The 23,427-nt window shown below is 37.7% G+C and overlaps 1 protein-coding gene across 1 annotated transcript in view; it reads right to left on the minus strand.

Annotated features, from left to right (window-relative positions):
* Positions 1 to 3,895, minus strand: part of zbtb7c (zinc finger and BTB domain containing 7C) — a 31,555-nt gene extending 27,660 nt beyond the window's left edge. Inside the window, exon 1 of the mRNA XM_030151027.1 lies at positions 3,779 to 3,895. The gene's annotated coding sequence lies outside the window, so the exon portion shown is untranslated. The remainder of the gene's footprint in view (positions 1 to 3,778) is intronic.
* Positions 3,896 to 23,427: the final 19,532 nt, after the last annotated feature.

Below are 23,427 nucleotides of genomic sequence, written 5' to 3' on the forward strand. Positions count from 1 at the left end.
ACCGGGCTGTAATTTTTGCTTGAGAATCATGTCACTTTGCAGTTGTCACCAGGCTGAGGCTAGGTGGGTTGCTAGTGGTTACGGGGGCTTATTTTCTATTATCTAGGTAACATTCAGGAAACACCCACAATTTGTATGAAGAATGCTTCATTACACAACGACATCATCAACTGTGGCTGCTGCTGACATTTTACATGTTGAAGTGAATGTGGAGTAAATATTTCTCTGATGACTTTGACCCAGTATGAAGAACAATTACAGCCTGAGCCACAGTGTAATTTAAAAATATTGTTCAGGTGCTGTAGTTTCATAACTTTGCACAAGAGCAAAGTATTTTAAAGAGCAATTCATAGAGTAAAGGTTTGTGTCGCAAGTAGGGCTTTAAGCATACTGCCAATTTTTTATGCCAGTAACCTTTACCTATCTACTAAATGAACAGTGATTTTAAATGATTTCTCACATTATAGACAGTAAGATGTAAGGCTGGGCAATATGTGGAATTAATTAGATCAATGCGAGCTGTTTGTTTCATATAATATATTAAGTGTAAGTCTTTTTGTCCATTTAGATGGCAAATACTTTTAGAAGAGAAAGTGTTTTTTCAGTCATGTTTTGGCTTCAGTTCATGTACCCAGAAGTTAAACAATTAAAACTAAATCTTTAACAGAGATGCAGTTTTGTTTTGTTTTTTTATCACCCAGCTCTCATATCTTGTCATTTATCACACAGTGAAAGTCTCCTTTGTTTCAAAATGAGGGTAACTGATAATGTCTGATGTGGAAATGTTATATAATGTTGCATAGATAGTAAATATGTTAAAGCTGCGTTTGATCTTCATCACCAATTTTTCACTAAATCTGTAAAACCCGAGTCATAGCCTAAGTATCATGAAGCCGTTAGCCTTTCAGTGATTACGTCCCTGAATCACTCCCCTCATAGTGAACAACTTCAAACAGTCCATTTGTTTACATTACAAACCAAAACCTAAACGAAACCGTCACTCGGGTTTTACAGATTTGATGAAAAATTGGTGACAAACGTTATATGCAGCTTTAAAGTTATTTATTTGTTCTTATTCTAGTGTTTTTTTAACCATCACATTTCTCTAAGCATTGAGATTGTTGTGTTATTGTATTATTTGATCAGATGTATTGGTGAACACCTTTTAAATGCAGACCCATTCTACCCACAGGTGTTATTGAAGTCACTTGGACCTGAACATGAACTGAATAAAGTTTGATCTTTGACAGTAAGAAAGACTCCACAGGGAGGAAGAGGCAGGAGCGACAAAAGGAAAATAAAAAAAAAAAAAACAATGACAAAGAGGGAAATAGAGAAATTGTAAACGGAAAAAAAGTATATATCTTGAAACATAAGAGGGTGCGATGAAGCCCGACCTCTGGGAGTGTGAAAGCCTGAGCCTGCCTTTCCTGGTTGCTTTTGTCGTTGGAGCCAGGCGCTGTGTTTCGTGAGGAACGCAAAAGTACACAAATCCCACAGAAGGAGCTTTTTTGGCAGGGCTCGGGCCTCCCACCCACGGCAGCCTCTTCAAGCCTCCTCCCATCCTCTATTCATCTGTGAGGGGCGGCTTACTCACCCAGCCCAACTCCACACAACAAAACCTGGACCTCAGTCCTACGGAGGAGGGACACACACACACACACACACACACACACACATATGCACACACACACGTATGCACACACTAACAGCTCCTCAGCCATTGTAGACATGCATGCCAACACACATGGGTGAACTAACCCTGATGAACGCAGATGTTTTTTTGAGGTTACATGATGTGTACGTGTTCAGCACCTGAGTGACACTCTGTGGCATGGAGCAGATTGTGCCAGAGCTGCCTAAGCAAGAAGTGAAAACACTAAATCTGATTTTTAGACAACTGTGACAAGATGACATCTGTGTCATAGGAGGTTAAAATCAGATTGTGTGTCCCCGTGTAAATGCTGTTCTATGGGCATGCCCACACGTTGTCAGGTGGGAAGAAGGCGTGTGGACTCATTCACTCTGTCAGCCTCATAATGAACACATTGCATCATTTTGCAATTATTAAGCAACATCCTCATTCATTGGACACGCTCATACACAACCCTCCAGTAGCTTCATTCTTTCACGTAAATGCACAATTTCTCTCACACGCATTCACGCTTAAACATTTCTGTACAAATATAGGGTCAATTCCTTTACAGAGGGACCTGAATATTGGCTTATCTCACATAATATACGGTATATGAAATTGAGCAAACATGAATGAAACCTGCCTCGAGTAATGTTTGTCAAACACACCAACGTAAGAGAGGCCTATAACAAAAGACCAGCGAGATCAAGTTCAATTCAGATAATCCCGGGCAGACACAGAGCTCTTGTCAGGGTGTGTGACTGGAGTAGGTGTGGTAGTGTCTACTTGACTTTATCCCCATCTAACCCCCACTGCAGCAGGAAGAGAGCTCCACTATATGCTCTATACGGTCTGCTTTTTTTCTCCTCCATTAATGACAGATATAGGTTTCAAGCTGGAGCGCGTCTCTTTTCAACGTGCTGAGTGAAAATGAAAATGTCAGTTTTGTACAAGAAGGTGCAGGCTTTCGCTCTTTTTTTTTTTTTTTCAAGTTTTGTAACGCACCTGTACTTGGACTAATTTATAATATATCATCTTTCTTCAGTTTTTTTTTTATTTTTTTTATTTTATCTCAGTAGTCTATCATACTATATATTTGATGAAACTAGCAGACAATACAAATAGTATGCCTCAGGGAAAGAAAAGTCATCTTTTAATATTTGTTCTTTTCATGGAAGCATAACTGAACCATAGGTGTAAGGCCAGCATGCAGGTATAAGACATGACTCAAATGTAACCCTAACTCTAAAATCACTGGGAATTTATGTCCACTAATGGACCTGGAATAGACACGTTCAGGTTTGTATCCATGATAATTATGTTAATATCGGTTCTATTACTAGACTGAATGATGCAGGACTAGGATCTGATCAGCCAGTGTCCTGTGTTTTTAGTTGTAAATATTTTCGTTATTTGACAGGGATCCCATAGATGAATGATCCATTTTACTATTATTATTATTGAACGATTCGTCCTGCACATCTGTTCAGTCTGAGAGCAAAAGCGAGTTGCATGATCAAATCAGGGACAGACATATTCTATAATCACGTCCATTCGAGACCTTGGATGATTTCTTTCAACTCAGTCACGTGGCTTCTTGATTTTTGATGGTGTAAAATATTTTATAAAGACTTAAATGATGGACAGTATCACCTTGTACTTAAACAAGATACAGCTATATAAAAAGAAAAATCAATTGGTCTTTCAGTCTGTTCAAGCTTTGTCATACTTTCACTTGTTTCCTCCTCAGTGTGTGGTTGATCATGTGGAGGGGGAGTCTCTAACACATCTGTTGCAAGATACACACGGGAAAGTTTCTGTTCAAATAGCAAGACATCTCTTTTTACTGTACGCCCTATTATGTACAGACATGTAAAAGAAAAAAGCATAGGACATGGTGCAATTCACCACTTTAAATTTGAATACAGAAGGACCTGATTCTCCAAAAGGTCAGCCATCCTTTAGGCTGATTCTGGTGCACAGTAGGTAGCAGGCAGCTCTTGCATGCATTGAAATTTTGCCACAATAAAAAGAAAATATGAATCTTTCATATGACTTTCAGAGGTTTGGGAAATAGAGTTGGAGTGGATTAAAAACTGAATAGAACACAGTGAAAGAGAAAGACAGTGAAATGTTACTGACCTTTTAGAAGAGAAGTTTTGATTTCTGTTGGTCTCTTGTGCACTCTCAGTCTCTGTCAGGAAACTCAACAGTGTCTCAGCTCTGACAGACTTGTGAAAGTGAGAGCGGGTGAGTGAGCTCGAGACATGAGAAGCTCAAATTTGCTCTGAAGGTGTGTCGGTGATTTGGGGGAGTGAAAAGGTACCGTTCCGCGAAACGGTTATCTAAGAAACACAACAAAACAAAAACTGCTACACCCACCAGCCTCAGCCAACACCCCTCCCTCCCTCTAAACCAAAAGTATTTGGCAGGGTTCCCTACAAGTCCACCTGTGCTTAGGGGAGGGGAGTGACACACACTCACACTCACACTCACACTTAAAGGCCAAGCCTTAAAACCTGCTTGTGAAGTTCTGGTGGTATGGTTATGGCTGGGAATAAACCACGGCTCAGAGCTGGTGCTGGAGGACAGAGGGGATGGAGATCTGAGACTGGAGGGGATATAGAACAGAGGGCTGGAAAACTGAGGGACTGACACTAGATTGCTGGTCATAAAGTGTCTGATATACTGGATAACAGCACAGAGGTTGAATCACAATAAGGCAGCGTTGAAACACTGGGTGGATCTTGGCCTGTGCCAAACAGGAGCTAGAGGGGTTCATATCAGGTATCGAACAAAAGACATATCAGGGGCGAAAATATAAAAGAAGTTGAGGAAAGGCAGGGTGATAGAGAGCCGGTGACAGTATCTGAGTATTTAGGGTGTGTGCTCTTTGTACCAGCTCGTACCTGGCCAGACGTAAGAGCAATTGTGCTACTCTGAAGCCAGTAATGCAACATAATGACTATAATAAAAGGGTGTAAATGACTTTGTACATAATGTCAAAATGCTTTATGAAACTCAAGTTTCTATGCAACTTGTCACACTAAATAAATTGAAATATAAAAACATTTTCTGTAAAATTTTATACTCTAGTGTTTGGATCAGTGATGTGACACTAATATTTGAATGGATAAAAATAAAGTAATGAAATAAATCAGTTGCTGTGACCTAGTTTGACATTTTCAGTTTGAATCCATTTGGGAAATGGCAGCAAAAATATCAGTGAAGAAAACTGTAAAAGCTTTGTATCAAATGATTAAATAAACTTTAAAGAGAGTGAAAAGAGTGCAAATCTCAATAAAAACATTCTAATTTATGAAAAGATGTCTGTCAAGTCAACTTCATAAAGTGTTATAACTCTTTTGTGGATTCACTGTTCGATGGCTGTTTTTTAGATGGAGTCTGTCAGTTTAGAAATCATATAAATCACATGACAAACACAAAAACAACAGGTGTGAAGCCACTCAATGCAAGTTTTTCCTGAAGAGCTCTTCTGGTCAGTTCATAGTGTTATTGACCTACTTTCTCTAAAATACATTTTGTAAATCTGGAAACAGTTTGAAAACCTGTGGCTCAAATACAACCTGTGCACTATTTTAAAGGCCAAAAAGGTCAGGGACCACTTCCCTAATATGTGTGTGTGTGTGTGTGTGTGTGTGTGTGTGTGTGTGTGTGTGTGTGTGTATGTATGTATGTATGTGTGTGTGTGTGTGTGTGTGTGTGTGTGTGTATGTGTGTGTGTGTGTGTGTGTGTGTGTGTGTATGTATGTATGTGTGTGTGTGTGTGTGTGTGGTGTATGTATATATATATATATATATATATATATATGTATATATATATATATATATATATATATATATATGTATATATGTATGTATGTATGTATGTATATATATATATATATATATATATATATATATATATATATATATATACATATGTTCAACATGTCCCAATACTTTTGTCCATTTGTGTATGAGTTAGGCAATGATGCTATGAGGTTAATGATATTTATTTCTAAATGTTAAATTTTGTACATTGGTACTTGTGTTTTTAATGCTTCTTAGTTATGGTGGAGGAAAACCCCACAGACATGCCACACTTGAGTAGATAAAATTAGAGGAAGGTGAACTTTTGTATTTCATATGCAAACTATGCCATTAAGACGTTACGAGGGGTTTTTCCTTATTCCAGGTGTCATAATAATACAGAACACATATATATTCGGGTCTGAACTAGCTAAGTCTACACCACTGTTGATGCCAGTGTGAGTTAGGATTACAGTGGCCTTTTCTAGCATTGTCTCATGCAGGATCTCACAGCCAAGCCTCAAGAAACACTGCATTTATTTACAGATGTACACACCCAGCAGAGGTTACATCATTATATGTCCTGCCCCTCGTACTTTCTTGTCCTGTGGAAGGACAGGCACTTATTTTAATGCCTATGTATCTTTAAAAAAGTGGTTGTTGAGAAAATGCTTTCAGCTTTGACATACATAGAGAGGACCTTTGGAATCTGTCTGTCTGTCTGTCTGTCTGTTGAGTTTTCATTAGGTTTAGGCATGAAATAACTTGACTGGGACAACAACATGGGTCAGGGTGAGAGGTTAAAATAAGGGTGTATTCACACCTGCCTTGTTTGGTTCGTTTAAAGCGAACCAGAGTTCGTTTGCTCCCTTGGTTCGGACTTTTTGGGCTGGTGTGAGTGAAAACCAATAAACTCTGTTCCAGACCAAACAAGCGAACCGAGACCCAGCTGAAGAGGTGGTCTCGGCGCTGTACCATACGAACCCTGGTGCAGTTCGTTTGAGGTGTGAAAGCAGCCCGGACCCGATCAGACACAGTTGTTTTTTTTAACTGTTGTGGAAATAGTGCATTATTAGTTCATATTCGCACTGTAGACAGGCAGAGGTCAAAAGCCAGTATCATTTTTGTTTATGTTCCCGGTAATTGAGCTTCAGTGTGGGTATGGGTTGGATTCAGTGCTTATGTAAAACAGTAACATTTCATTTTCAGAAGTCTGGTTAGATCTGTCTGTTGTGCTTGAAAGGAAAAATAAACAACTTCATCACCCCCAGCAAACTTTACTTGCGATAAGGAATTCTGTACCTGGCTAAACTTAACGGTGATATAGGATAGCTACACATAGGTAAGCAGTATGGAGCACTAATGCTTTTTGATAACTGTCTTTTGATATACTGGCATAATTCCAACTTCCTACCTGTTACATTTTGTGTGAAGAAGAGCAACAGTCACAACATGATGTGCACACATGAGCGCTGTCCTCCGTGGCTGTCTTGCCCTGTGTCTTTGTCATTGAGAAGTTAATTCTACAATATCGTAAACCTGACGTTGCATCAAACGCTCTTGCTGCTCAAACATTTGTGTAAATGTCTCCATCTGTAAAAACCATATCGCTATGACAATAACAAAAACATCATGCAAAATTTCCATGATTCTCTCCTTTCACTTTGGACTTAGCGCTTTAATCGACACTGCTCATTTCTGTCCAATGGCTGAACGATCTCAGCACATGTGGTTTTGTTTACAGATTTTGGTCCACTTACAAACATGTACAATGTGAAAGCCAAGCGCACCAAAAAAAAAAAATTTGGTCCGGCCCAAAGCAAGTGAACTATCAGACTTTCCTGGTGTGAATACACCCTTAGAGAATATAGAGTCGGGTACTAAATAAAAATGTGACACTGTGACGACTTCAGTGTTACTGAATTTGACTTGACTTCAAAACATGACTTTGTCCATAAGTAGCATAACATTTGATAGAACACCAGCGATTCAACATTTTGCTTGAAATTCTGCAGACCTGATCTCTCTCCACAAGGTCCTTAAAAGCTTTTTCTCTCTTTTTTTTTTTTTTTTTTTAATGTTTTATCTTTTTCTCTGCAGCGCCTCAATTCAAAGGACCACAATAGAAAATCTTCTCTTTCCTATAGAGAACTGGTTGCTTCAGTCTTGTTGGCTGTCATAAACTAGTTGAGTCACACAGATATGTGTTTCTCAGATAACAGCTGTATTCTGCAATTATTTCACATTAAAAGCAGTTTGATATCTCTATGGAAGTCGATATAAAACTTTGTTTTTATGTCCTATTGACTGATTGTCCTAAACTTTTTCTCTTTACTTTTCCTTGGAACTACATGAGGGGCCTTTTACTTCCATTAACATAAATCCAAGGTTTCCCATCCTATTAATTACTGGAACTTTTTCTCACAAATGTTAGTGAAAAGAGACAAATCAAGGTCAGCGCAGCAAAACAAATGCACAGTTTTGAGAACTTTGGGTTTCTTGGCGAATTAAGAATGAATAATGTGGAGGTTTGTTTTGTTTTGTATAAACAGGTCTGCCTGTGCATAACTATCATCTACAAACAGATGAAAATGGGGATGTGTCTGAGTTTCTAACCAGGTGTTTCTGTCCACAGCGCTGCAGGGTCTGGGGAACAAAACTACCCCGCTGCATACGATGATGGAAAAGGACTAAGACAAAGCAACAACTCTTAAGTTACACCCACATGCTGCTGTTGCTTTCATCCTGCCACCTGTGGAGTGGGAGTCACCATCCTAGCCACCAAATCTGTCACATAGACCTGTTTGTGCTCAAGGGCCACGTTTTGGGTGATGGAATCTGTTTCATGGGTAGCTTTGGTTGTTTTCTGTAATGTGGATCAAACAACACGTGTGTGTGTGTGTGTGTTCATTGGAACTATCATCATATCAAAAGCAAGACAAATCGTATTTAACCTTTGAGACTTTATTCCAGGTAAACATGCAGCTGTGAATTGTCATCTGTTTCAGTGTCATGAAAGCTGCTTGTGTTCCTTTTCTTCAGGGGTTTTGTTTTACTGTGTTTTTTGGGGTCAAAACAAGTGGAATAAGAGAAAAACAGAAAGAGGACTTGAAGTTTGATAGGTTTTTACTAAATAAAACACTCAGAATGTACATCAATAATTGATTTAGGATGTTGAACATGAACTGTGAACTGGAACACACTGAACAACAAGGATTTGAATTTGGGCCCAGTAGTTTTTGTTTTGAGGTGTTTTTTTTCCCCAAATCAGTCCAGCTGCGTTTTGACACCTTGTTGAACTTCAAAAGCAGTTACACGGTCAAAACCTGCTAAAAACACAGTAAAAACAATAAAGGAAAATCGCGACAACACTCTAAACAGTAAAAACAAAAAACGACAAAAAAAAAAAAAAAAGCCCAAGTTGGTCTCAATCACTGGTCTGTGTTTGCCCCCCATTACACAGGCAGCGGGGGGTGCACTGAGCATGCTCAGATGTCGATGGAAAGAACAAGGTCTATTCTATCAGCATGTTTTGAGATTTTTCCTATGGAGCAAACATTTGAATTTTTATGAATATTTAAAATAAATCATACATTCAGAACGATCACCACAGACACGTCAGGGGTTAAAGGATTAAAATGTCTTCATATGGTACATTACAAGAGAAACTCTCAATACAATATTTCATTGGACCAGCTTTAGTTTTGACTGTAGGACACATTCACCATGGTATCACTTCATGCAATGTCACAGTAAATGTCTCAATATTTTATCCAAATAATTACTTTTATTTTTCAACATGAACTTGTCCTTGGTGACGGGAGAGTCGGATTGCTGCACCAAGTCTCCATCACATCCCATAGATCAGGGGTGTCAAACTAAGTTTAGTTCAGGGGCCACATACAGCCCCATGTGATCTCAGGTAAAATATTAGGCATTATCACCTATAAATAATAATCAAAAGTTTTCCTTTTGTTTTAGTGTGAAAGTTAAATTACATTATGAAAATGTGAATAACCTGAATAACCATGTACACCAGTGCTTCTCAACCTTTTTCGGCTCATGACCCCATTTTAACATCACAAATTTTTGGCGACCCAAGACATGTAAAACAGAGACTTTTTTTTTGCTAAAATTAATTTGTCTTTGATCACGTAATAGTTTGCTATACTATGTTGCAAATAAAGGTTAATTTTAGAGGACATTTAGTCTATATAATGTATATTATTCTGGACGGAGGCAGTAAATCCAGGTGTAGATTACTGCACAAAGTGAGAATTTGATTTTCCTTGGTCAGGATATGTACAGTCAGTCCAGCTTGGATTTACAAGGCTGACAGTTAATACTGAAGAAACAAGAACTCAAACTATGAATTATGAAAGAGCTGCAGCATCTGAAACTGACCACAATGAACATTTGGCAGATAAACAGTACCACAGTGCTTCAGTTTCAGCTTCAGAGTTTGTCATGTCTTTTATGGTACTGTGATTGTCAACTTAACATATATTTTTTATTAGTACGTTTTTTTTTGTTTGTTTGTTTTTTTACCAATTACTAGAAATTTCAGGTGACCCCATTTGAATTCCAGGTGACCCTGAAATATCTTTTAATACGTGCAATTTCAACAATATTATGTCTCAACTTATTAACAAAATTTACAGATCACAGAGATCACAGTGGATCTACAAATGCAGAAAACATATAGGAGCAGGCATTATATTCTCAAAATTGCACTTACGTTTCTTAAGAAATTTCATTTTTCTCATATTTGTTCAAATTATTCACATTTTATTATGATAGGATAGTTTATAAATGTAAATATATTAATTAAGTAATTGAACTTTTTTCACATTAAACCAAGGAGAAAACTTGGAGTCGTCATTATTCATAAGTTATTATATTGTTCTTTTACTTGACATCATATTGAGTTGTATGTGGCCCCTGAACACTCTTTACTCTTAATATTTTCAGTGTAATTTTTGTACTTCGGATTGGACCATTTGGTGGGTTGGTTTTGGTTCATGGGCCATATGTTTGACATCCCTACCATAGATTCTCAGTAGGGTTCAGGTCTCGACTGCGTGGTGGTCAAATCCATGTGACAGTGATGTCTCATGTTCCTGAACCACTCTGTCACAAACTGGATGAGCCCAGTAATTCCTGACAGTGTTCAATCTTTGGGCTTTCTAACAAACTGAAGGTTGTTTCAGAACTGAGAACCTACTCACTGCATTAGTTCAGGTGAAAGAACCAAAGGAAAAGGGACCTTTTTGACCAGGCTGGGTAATATTGAAGATGTCATTAATCACATCAAAATGAGAACCGATGCATCGCTTATGGAGTCTGTCTGTTACCTAACCATATTTCTTTAGACACTCAAAATGGATAATGACTTCTTCAGTCTGTTCCACAGGTGACGTCCAGCATTAAAGGGGTCATATTTATCTAAACCCACTTTTATTGGTTTTTGGTTTATTTCTTTGTGTATTTGGACCCTAATAGTTCATACAGTTTAAATTTGAACCCTCCAGGTGCTGCAAAGTTATCTGTAAATTCACTCTGGCAAAAATCAAGTGGATTTCTACAACCTGTTTCAATTCCTGATTAATTTGTTACATTTTATAGCTAGTTACGTCATAACATTTGCACATATAAGGTCCAGACTTCAGACGAACATTTCTCGGGGTACGACATAATTGTTTGTCAGCAGCAGCAGTGTTAGTAAAAACTGAAAATATGTCCAGACTTCGAGCCGATTACCTAAAATGTTCAGTTGTTGGTTGAATGGGACAGAGCAGCACAGCCAACAACCCGGAGGGGGCGGGGTGATTTGCATTTAAAGGGCCAGCGCTGCAAACCACCTTTCTAGTGTCATTACTCAGAAATAGGGTTGAAGATGGACCTGTGGAGTTGAATTAATGAAGAATTCAGACCCAAGCAGAGCATTTACAGTTTATGTAGACCACAGGGAAATGTTTGAAAATGCTCAATTCCATTTAAAAATGCAAAATATCAGTCATTTAAGGTTCTGTGCATAATGCTGTTTTTTTTTTTTTTTTAATCTGTACCAGTGTCAGCACATTACATTTCCGCTGCTGCTATAGCACTTCAGGGTGATTCATTGTCATAGAGATACACCAACTATTGTGGCGTCATCTTCAGCTACAAGCAATGCACCAATGAAGGAGGATGAAACCTGAAACTGTCAGTTATAATTTCTAAAAAGAAGTATTATATTAACATTTTTCCAGGTGAGAATAAAGACGCTTACACGTCATATGTGGTCTTTGTATTTATCCTTTATTTTTCCAGTCCTGGTCAAAATGGCAACCATTTTTTAGAGTCAAATAAAAAGAATTTCACAGATAGTACACACTAAGAATAGAAAAGCAATTCAGAACACACATTAAAAGAAGAGTAAAAGAGAAATAGAGTATATAAAAAAGATTGAGCCATCTTGAAAATTTACTCCAACTTTCCCATGAGCTTGGCTTCCATATCGCAACATGATATATTTACTGATGCAGCAACAATTCTGGATTTGCAAAACCAAATTAAGTATCACTTGGGCCTATGTGGAACCTTGCCAAAAAAACAAGAACTATTCTCTGCAGCTCTCATGCAATGGAAATACCAAAAAAGCCACGCCAAGTTGAGTCAAGGCAAATGGAGCTGATACAAGCAGTTAGAGGCATTACCATCACCGACTATGTGTGGACTAGAGTTATCCCTTTAACCCCTGATGTGTCTGTGGTGAGCGATCTGAATGTATGATTTATTTTAATATTCATAAAAATTCAACTGTTTGCTCAATAGGAAAAATCTCAAAACGTGCCGATAGAATAGACCCTGTTCTTTCCATAGACATGTGAGCATGCTCAGTTCAACCCCCACCACCTGTGTAACGGGGGGCAAAACACAGAGTAGTGAGTGAGACCGACTCAGTTTAAAAATACATAGTTTGGGCTTTTTTTTTTTTTTTTAACCATTGTTTGCAGTGCTGTTATGATTTGCCTTTATTTTCTTACTGTGCTGTTACTGAGTTTAGTCTGTGTAACACCTTTTTTTGGAGTTCAACCAGGTGCCAAAAAGCAGCTGTATGGATTTAGAAAAAAAAGTTCAAATACTTGTTTAATGTGTTCCAGTTCACAGTTCATGTTCAACATTCTAAATCTCTTATTAATGTACATTCTGAGTGTTTTATTTAGTAAAAACCTGTCAAACTTCAACTCCTCTCTTTGTCTTTTTCTCTTATTCCACCTGTTTTGACCCTAAAACACAGTAAAACTCAACCACTGAAGAAAAGGAACACAAGCAGCTTTTATGACACTGAAACAGACAACAATTTACAGTAGCATATTTACCAGGAATAATGTCTCAGGGGTTAAAGGGTTCATATCCCTTTAACTAATGAGCCCATAATGGACAAATCAAAGCTGCAAAGAGTTTTTTTTTTTTCTTTTTTACTGCTATTGCCAGTAATGGTAAGAAGGTAAATATTACACTAAATATCACACAAAGAACCTTTATGATAAAGGTTAAAATGACCACAGAAAGAACGGAAAACAAACCACATAAAAACTGACAAGAGTGAATCAAGTAAAATAAACAATATACAAATTAATGACTTAACTTTTACTTTTGTTATGAAGGAACTGATTGTATCAAGACGTATGTATTAACATGGCTTAAAAGAGTGATACTTTGCTTTTTTAAATGAAATTGTGCATTTTAAAACATCTCTCTGTGGTTCACATAAACTGTAAATGCTGTTCTTAGGTCTGAATTCTTCATTAATTCAACTGTGCAGGCCTGTCTTCAACCCTATTTTGACTAAAGGTGGTTTTGAGTGATGGCCCTTTAAATGGACATGACCCACCCCCTTCCAGGTTGTTGGCTGTGCTGCTCCATCCCGTTCAACCACTTGAGTTTGTTAATACAACCAACAACTGAACATTTTAGGTAATCTGCTCGAAGTTTGGACATATTTTCAGTATGGACTACAACCGCTGCTGCTGACAAACAGTTATGTCGTACTTGGAGAAATGTTCATCGGAAATCTTGACCTTATATGTGCAAATGTCATGATGTAACTAGTTATAAAATGTATCAAATTAAGAAGGAATAAAACGGGTTGTAGAAATCCACTCTATTTTTGCCAAAATGAATATAAAGATATCTTTGCAGCACCTGGAGGGTTCAAATTCAAGCTTTATGAACTATTAGGGTCCAAATACTAGGGATGGGAATCGAGAACCGGTTCTTTTGAGAACCGGTTCCCAGTAGCTCGATTCCTTGGAATCATTTGCCCGCCTGCTTAACGATTCTGCTTATCGATTCCGCATTCGTTGCACATGCATGATGACGTCATGTGCGCGCTGCATTGTTTTTGGCCAGAATGTTGCCAAAATGGTGTTGAGGCAGAAACAGTCCAAAAAGATGACACCAGGGCCACTCTTAACACTTACAAGCTTCCATTTCATCAAAAGGGTGAAATCTTTCCAATGTCAAACATTTGTCCACACAGCATGTGATTCATTTGCAGGAATGTCACGTGCAGTATTTGATACACTACCTAGTGACGCTTGTGAATCTAGTGGCAGAACAAACACCAGGCCATCATCTGGGCCCAGTTCCGGTGCAGGCAACAAATGTCCTCCCCCCTCCAAGGTTATAATAGTTTTGGATTTTCCATTATAGTTTAGTTTTATGTAGTTTTGACTTTTTTTTCTGTAATTCAGTTAGTTTTAATTAGTTTTTAGAGCAGGTTTGCTAGTTTTTATTAGTTTGGGTTTTTTTTTTCTAAATGCTTAGTTTGAGTTTAGTTTTAGTATTAATTTTAGTTTTGTTGTATCTTTTATCGTCTTCGCCGTCGTATTCAAATAAATCCCAGACAGGACTCTGCTGATTTCTCCCAACTTTAGTCTCCATGTTTCCAGGTAGAGTGGGGACCAGAAGACGACTGTAAACCACAAGTGACGAGAAGTGACGGACCGTGATGTGTTATATGGTGCCGCTAGCTAAAATTGCTAGAGCGAAATAAATTGCTGTTGTATCAATCCGACATTGACAAAGAAGAAAACAAGGGAATTTTATCCATAATTTTTATTCGTTTTAGTTTTTAAAGCACACAATAGTTTCAGTTAGTTGTTTTTTTTATTTTAGTTTTCATTTATTTCAGTTAACGAAAATGATTTTTCAATTCTAGTTTTCGTCATTTCGTTAGTTTTTGTTAATGATAATAACCTTGCCCCCCTCAAATAAAAGTTTCCACAGGTAGGGGAAAGGAAATGAGGTGCACAACAACGGGAAACACAGAAGAATTAGTAAAGCGTTTTAAGTTTCACTTTCACAGTACGCACCTCCCCCAACTGGGCCCAGCGTCATCCGTTATTATTATTTATACATAATGTATATTAGGCCTGTAACGGTACACATACTGAACCGTTTCGGTATGCACCTGTTCAGTTTGGTACACAGCTGTACTGAAACGGCACAGTATGTTGAGAAAAAGAAAAAGGAACGAAAGACGTTGGTCGATGTGGAACTTTAAATTTGCGCAAGTTCCACACGGACATATTGAAGGAGCGCACATTGACCCAAAATACAAAAAAGCAGCTGATATAAGGTAAGAAAAAAACAAAAAATATGATGTCAACCTGGAAGGAAGAGACAGAAGACCCTCCGCCATCATTACAGTCTTGTTTGGGATCACTGCAGGTTCATGTGAAAGACAACCACCTATGTCCAGTAGTTCTCAAACACTTACACTTACTCTCTCTGTCTGTCTCTCTGTCACACACACGCTGTATAATAGAGGAATAGAACCCTGGAGTTGGACGTTGAAAGTATGTAAAATTTCACTTTCGTTTCGCGTCAGTGGTAGGTATGGACCGCATCAGCACTTATGTTAATGTGCTCTCCCACCACCCCGCTCCGACCAAAAAAAAAAAAAAAAAAAATCCCCCTCTGTGTTTTTTACAAATCACACCCTGCATACACACACACACACACACACACACACACACACACACACACACAAATACACAAAGTGGCCTAAACAGTTTGTTCTCTGTCCTAAAATAAATAATTTGGTTAGTTTTGTTGTCAATGTTGCTCTTCAGTTTGTTTAAACAGAATACCAGTTTATCCTCTTGATAATGTTGCATTTCATGTAGATTTTTTTTTTTGTTATTTTTATGCAGAATGTGAACTGACAGAACTGTGATTAGATTTTTGTTTGTTCAAAACTACCTTTCTGGGAAAAGTGCAATACTAATGTTTAAAATACATTTAGTAATATTTTATTTATTTTATTTTCTATTTGATTTCTTGAAGCAGAATTATATGATTCTTGTTTTTCTATATTCTGTTGTCTCCAAAAGTTGGTGGGGAAATGTTTAAAAATTAATAATAAATGCATTAAAGACATTTTGAGGGGTTTTCTTTCTTCCTGTACCGAACCAAAAAAAAAAAAAAAACTGAACGGTGGCTTTCAAAACCGAAAACGTACTGAACCGAAAATTTTGTGTACCGTTACAGGCCTACTGTATATGTTATACTTTCTCTGCAGAGATGAAAATACAAAAGACAGTTAATGCAACCACACCCATTTGTACTCTTACTCCCTCACCCAATGAGAATCGACAAGGAATCGGATTGATAAGCAATATCGATAATGGAATAGGAATCGTTAAATTCTTATCGATTATCATCTGTACCAAATACACAAATAAATGTACCAAAGACTAATAATAGTGGGTTTAGATAAATATGACCCCTTTAAGTCAAAGCTGATTTAAGATACAGGGCGTATGAGTAAAGAGACATGTACCTCAAAAACATCCCCGGTTATGAGATATATTTTTGAAGACTCTGTAATGAAAAAGTGTCTTCTCATACTATTATTAATATTTCCTGCTATCTGTAACATACTAAGTATCTCTCCACCTTTTCTCTTCCCGTGAAGTGGTAAAAATGTGTGCAACAAGCTAACTAAGAGCAGTGTAGGTCAGAGGTGTGTAGGTGTATGTAGGAGGTGCAACAACATCACCAACATTATCAGCAGCTCTCAGAGTTCATATATGCTCTATATGGCCCCAGATACACCTCTTTGTCTTCACTCACCTCCTGTGTCAGAGGAAGACCAAGGAGTAAACAACAACATCATCTGTTGCGTTATTATGAAGGCTGAGACAACAAAGACTTTGAGAGGCTGAAAACACATACAGAGAGGTTGCATTCCATCCCGCCTATCTTTTCATAGGTTGTTCCTTATCGCAATCAGAAATGTGACAATTTATCATCCTGTCCTGTTCCTTCATCTGGTACAAACCTAACTCTGCATTAGCCTCAATACATGCTAAGTTCATTAGCAGGTCTCTGGCAATTAACCACAGCCCTGAAACATGCAGTCGGCCTGATCACAATCAAGGTGTACAAGTGTATTTGCATCAGTTATTGATCAGTATTGCAAAAAAGATACCCCCAAAACCATTCCCAAAATGTTTCTTTGGCCATCTTGTTACTAGATCTTGCAATCCTCCAAATTCGAAGAAAACTGGATAAAAACTGATAAAATGGCGACCCAATGAGCGTGAAAACATGTACACAATTTTATTGTTATAAGAGCAAAATTACGGTACATAATGTTTTGTAACACAACAAATAATTACTACTCAACTCCTGTGTCTTTTTTTATTACAAAATACACACATCACATTGCTTTTCATTTATTGATCATTTTTGTTGAACAGCTGTTTGATTATCAATTCTTATTTTGCAGTATTAAGACAATCAACCATTTTGTTCTGAAAACCCTTCTTTTACAGCCCTTTAATTGTAATAATAGAATGAGAACCTGTTATTTAAGTATTATTAGGACTAAATATGCACATCTAGACAGATTTTGGTATGCTCCCTGGCTGCAGAAAATTTGGTAACAATGTGGCAAACGGATGTTTACGTCAAACCGCATGTTTTTAATGGCGCGTTCACCAAAATTCATGTAGTGTCTGTACACCAATATACTTCCATCAATAATATGGCGTATATGCCTTATACAGGGTGGGGAAGCAAAATTTACAATATGTTGAGGCAGGGATTGAAAGACAGTGAATGACCAATTAGTTTATTGCAAGTCATGAGAATTTATTTGCCACAAGAAAATTTACATAATAGAAAATGTTTTTATTCTATGTGTCCTCCTTCTTTCTCAATAACTGCCTTCACACGCTTCCTGAAACTTGCGCAAGTGTTCCTCAAATATTCAGGTGACAACTTCTCCCATTCTTCTTTAATAGTATCTTCCAGACTTTCTCGTAATAGTTTTGCTCATAGTCATTCTCTTCTTTCCATTATAAACAGTCTTTATGGACACTCCAACTATTTTTGAAATCTCCTTTGGTGTGACGAGTGCATTCAGCAAATCACACACTCTTTGACGTTTGCTTACCTGATTACTCATATGGGCAAAAGTTTCTGAAAAGGTATGGATAATAGTGTTAGGTATGATTATGACATCAATATATGTTTGGTTTCAAAACAATTGACGTAGTGCCTGCTGAGAAAAAACAACTAAATGTTCATTGTAAATTTTGCTTCCCCACCCTGTAGATATATTGTTATAACTTGTTCACAAATGTTTATTTCCTCCTGTACCAGGAAGACTTAGTTACAGATCTAACAGAGATGCGACCATGTGGTAAGCCAGATTTCCATTCCAATCTTGTAGAGTCCGTACACCAAGTAGTGTCCGTACACCATATCAAAATATGTGGGTCTAATTTTATTGTTTCTGTCAATATATGGAATTTTTCAGCTCGCATGCTTTGGACATGACATCTATGCAATAAACAATGCATGATTATCCTGAGTGCTGAAACATTTGATTATCTTTGTAGGCATTAAATATGGAGGCTATTAGGCTGGAGTGTCCGTACACCCAATAATTTCTGATTAGACAGGGGTACAAGCCTGCGAAATTTTTAGTAGACACCATAATACAAAAATATTTTGGACTTTAAAAGATAAAACATCAGACAAATAAAATGGCCTGTCTGATTTTTTGATAGAACATTGTTTTTTTTTTTTTAATCTATATGTGCACCCTTTCTGGTACCCTTGATTGTGATCAGGCCGAGTGTATCCATCCATGACCATAACATGTACTCATAATATTGACTAAACGTCTTTGGTAGAGGGTTGAAGAGGTTTCTGAAGAGTTTTGATACAGACAGCCTTGGTACTGATAAGACTGGGAACAGGTCGGCCTATAAGAGAATATGAACACAGCTGTTGTGAATCTGTGTGAAAAGCCGAAGTCTGAATCTGTCCGTCAGCTGGTATGTCATAAATGTTTGAGTTTGATGTTCACTAAATTCCACCTGGCTTTTAGTGTTTTCAATCAATCAAAGTTTATTACCTCCGCCAAGGAGGTTATGTTTTTGCCAGGGTTTGTTTGTTTGTTTGTCTGTCTGTTTGTTTGTTTGTCCGTTAGTGTGCAACATAACTCAAAAAGTTATGGACAGATTTGGATGAAATTTTCAGGGTTTGTTGGAAATGGGATGAGGAAGAAATTGATGAAATTTTGGTGGTTATCGGGGGTGGGGGGGGCCCACGGGGGGGCCACTGATCAGCCTTGGCGGAGGTCTGCGCTCTCCGAGTGCTTCTAGTTTCTATAGCACTTTACAACAACATAACGAAGCCCAAAGTGCTTTACATCTAAAAGCTTGATTAAATTATAAGATAAAAAACAGGTTAATCCAGTACCATAAATATGCTTTAAACAATAGGACACAACACACACTGATAAAAGAGACCACAGATTCAAACCTAATAGTGTCTCAGTACTAAGGGTTAAAAGCCAGTCTAAACAGGTGAGTCTTTAACCTGGACTTGAACAGGGGCAGGTCGGTGAGGACTCGCAAGTCAGAGGGCAACAAGTTCAACAGCAAATGAACGATCACGCCACTGTTTATATCGGGACCTGGGGACATCCAAAACCATCTGAGAGGACGATCGGAGGGCTCTGCTGGGGCGGTGAACTGTTAAAATCTCAGATAAAGAGGGAGGAGCCAGACCATTTAAAGCTTTAAAAACAAACATTAAAATTTTAAAATCAATACGATGGCGGACTGGGAGCCAGTGCAGAGAAGAGAGGATGGGGCTGATGTGGTTGAATTTGGAGGAGTTGGTCAAGAAACGGGCAGCTGCATGTTGTACCAGTTGTAAGCGATGGAATGAGGATGGAGAGGAACCATAATAAAGAGTGGGAAAAAAAGATTTGTGCAGCTCTCAAGAACTGATGACAACCTCACAACACATCCACTCCACCACAGACCAGTGGCTATAATGGGGCCTTACATTACCTCTGTACACTGAAACAAATTTCCAGTAGAATTTCCAGTAAATACCAGGCAAAAAAGTTGCCATTAAAGTGCTGTAAAATTTTTTGCTAATTACTGTAAAAATAATTACAGTATATTACAGGTTTGTGCCATATATAAATTACAGCAATGTATTGTTTTATATTAGAAACAACCATTAATTGCACTTTTTTTTTTGTTTTGACTGCTCTAGTACAACTTTAGCTGTGCTAACAGCGCTAACAGAGCCTGGATTATTACTGGAGGCATTTCCGAACGGGGCTAATGCACACAGCTAGCGTTAGCTTATCTTGACCAGTTTTTTTGCCAGCTAACATTTGCAAAAACAGCATTCTGAGTCCCACACCCCGTATATTCTGTATGAAACACGACTAATATAAACAGAATAATGTGAAATACAGTTACTCACTAATGCTGGGTTTCCTCTACGTGGAACCGACTCGACTCGACTCGGATACCAGATACTATTCCTGGAGACCGTTTCCATTACAGGATACTACAGACTTTACAGTACCTGGACGTCATAGCGATGCAGCACATTACTTCTGTGTCATCTGCTCAGAGAGTTGCTGATAAACTCGCTCGTTGCATGTTTTCTCGTCAAACTCATGCTGAATTTTTACGTCGGCCACCAAAGACTGAATCTCCTGACGGAATGGTGTAGTTTTCCGGGCTGTCATCATGTGGATTAACCTACCGCTATATTTACTGTAAACTTCCGCATCTGTTTTTTGTAAAATGGCGGGTCACAGAGACGACTCTCTGACCAATCAGTAGTCTGCAGAGTTTATACGTCACATTTTAGTATCTGTTCCCCAGTCCTGGAACCTCGGCGGAGGTGATACCAAAAAACTAGTACCGGGTACCAGATTCCAGGTCCTTTTTCGTAATGGAAACGCAAAACGGCTGAGTCGAGTTGAGTTGAGCCAAGCCGGTACCACGTAGTGGAAACGCGGCATTAAATGTGGTTTTGACATGTTTACATTACACTCCGAGTTAAAATAGATGTCTACACGGTCAAATTCTATTGCATGAAGTTACTACTTGAATCTCATTTTAATTTTGTGGGCTAATAATGTCTTACTTACACTTTATTGAGTGGATGGATGTCGGGGTTGCTCCATTGTGTTTGCCTTCATGTCCTCTGTCATGCCTTCTAATATTAACAGTGTATAATTGTCATTTGTATCGTTTACAGTCAGGACCAAGTGAAAACACAACCATCCTGTAATTTTATTTTACAATGTGATACTGTGAACAAATGCTTGAAGTTACAGTAAATATTTTTACCCATAATGCACTGCAAAATACAGTTACACCTTGTAAATTGTTAGAACAGGAAGCTAATGTAATTTTTTACTGTAGAAATTACAGAAATTTGTTACAGTGTAGCCAAACTGCAACTGGTCTTTCTCGTCATACTCCATTACAGTGAAGTTCCTGTAAAACGCTGAGGTGGAGTTGACTAGAGGGAGGTGCAATGGGCTTACCAGGACTACATTTTATTACCTGTGTCACGTGGAGCAGGTTGATCTTCTGTCTCATGTTCCTTCTGGAGTCCTGAAAGTGTCCATCCATCCATCCATCCATCATGTCCTGGGGTCTCCCACTGCTTTGACATGCCTAAAACACTTCCCTTGGCTCAAGTGTCTGTATCTGTCAGTACCTCCTAATTACCCCGTGAAAATTATTCAATCAGAAGTACAGAGAAGCCAGTCAAGTCTGATTGATCACAGGGTGCTTGAGGTGACCCTTCAGTGACAGCACAGCCTCAGGTCACCTGTTCACTAAAGGTTTTTGGAACACACTCGATTCACACCCTTCGACCAGGAAGTGAACATATTCACACAGAAATGAAGTAAATACAGTTAAAAAACAACTTTAGTTAATGATGACTTGAACTACAGGACACAGGGTGAGAATTATGTGACAGAAAAAACAAATCAGAGATATTTTTGCTAAAATTTACATTTGATTACCGACTAAAATTTACTTAGGGGGTCAAATGAGTGGCCATTATTGTTAAAAAACAAAAGTTGTAAGAAATGCATAGAACTGTGTTGAAATAACGCTAATACATTGTGCACAGACTACTGATATTATTTGACAGTGGAAGCTATATTTTCAGAAATATTGGATTTTGAATAGCACATGTATGTGAAAACTTTTGCTGGTGGACGGACGTGACATTATCCATGATGATCTGGTCAGTACCAGTACTTTATTAGTAATAAACTTATATACTTACTATTGCTAATTATCCTCTTCTTCATAAATGTTAGTATTGTGGATCTAAACAATAACAGCTGACACAAAACACAAAATGTGGCAGTGGACGGATGTGACATGGTTGTTACAGATCCCATCATACTGATGCTCGGCAGCCATGTCACCGTTTACACTAATGATCCCTGTGCAAAAACTAGGATCAGAATTATTTATTGTATAGTTTATCATCATACTAAAGAGTAAATAACAATATAGAATTATTTCTTCATAAAAATGCTTATTAATAGAAAACTGTTGATTTAAAAAGTGATGTGTGACATTCTTAATGTATGTATTGGCGTAACATAAGCAGGATGGATCAGAACCATACTCCATATTGCAACCTGTAAAAATAAAACATGATATGTAGTATATAATCTGTAAGAAAAATTGGGGAATCTAAAAGAATAGAATATTTGTTTTTCAGATAAATTCCATTAAAATATAACTTGGCCATTTGTGACATGAAAATATAGCATTAATTGTGATGAAATTGGACATTTTTGACCTGAAAACATAGTTCCTATGACCATCAACATGTTGCTGTAAATTTGCAGAACTTGCATTTACCAACACAAAGTTCCTTTGGGGATTCACTTATATTGTTTTTTTATGCACAAAGACATAAATAAGACCTCTAAGCAAATTTTAGCCGTTAAACATTATGCTTTAATATATCTTCTCCTAATAATTTTAATGGGGGTGGCACCAGTGATTCCTTAGTGCAGAAATGGTCTCCCAAATTATATTTAGTAGAATCTGAGATTTTTAAAACTGATAAAAACAGACATTTTGTCAAAACTTTCAAAATGTTATAGATTCATCCATTGTACAGTTCAGTACATGATCACTGAGGCAGTGTGCAGTAGTTTTTCCACTATTGCTCATTCAGGTGTTTTAGATCAAAAAACAATAATTATGTTAATAAATAAATCATACAATGCACTGGCAGTTTAGTGACATCTGTGCTGGTATGAACTCCATAAGTCCTCCTGGTCTGAGACTCAGACAAACATGACAACTGGTTTGATTCTGAGATGAAACTGAAGTCATGAAGTCATTATGTTATTAAATCAGTTTATTTATTCCTGGTTTTAAAATACCTTTTATAGGGCTATTTCCACTCTCTTTTAGCAGTGCTTATTTTTTGACACAGACTGTAACTCTATTGTGTCTCAAGACCTAAACTCAAACATTTGGAGTAGAACACCATCTATCCACGTTCAAGACAATACCTATGGAACTAAATGAATATGCACTAGTTCTACACAGTAAATTCAGCTGTAGTTCCACCCATGAACCCAGTCGGTTATTTAGGTAGTG

Source organism: Sphaeramia orbicularis, chromosome 12 (genome assembly GCF_902148855.1).
Source record: "Sphaeramia orbicularis chromosome 12, fSphaOr1.1, whole genome shotgun sequence".
In the NCBI taxonomy this organism is placed as follows: domain Eukaryota; kingdom Metazoa; phylum Chordata; class Actinopteri; order Kurtiformes; family Apogonidae; genus Sphaeramia; species Sphaeramia orbicularis.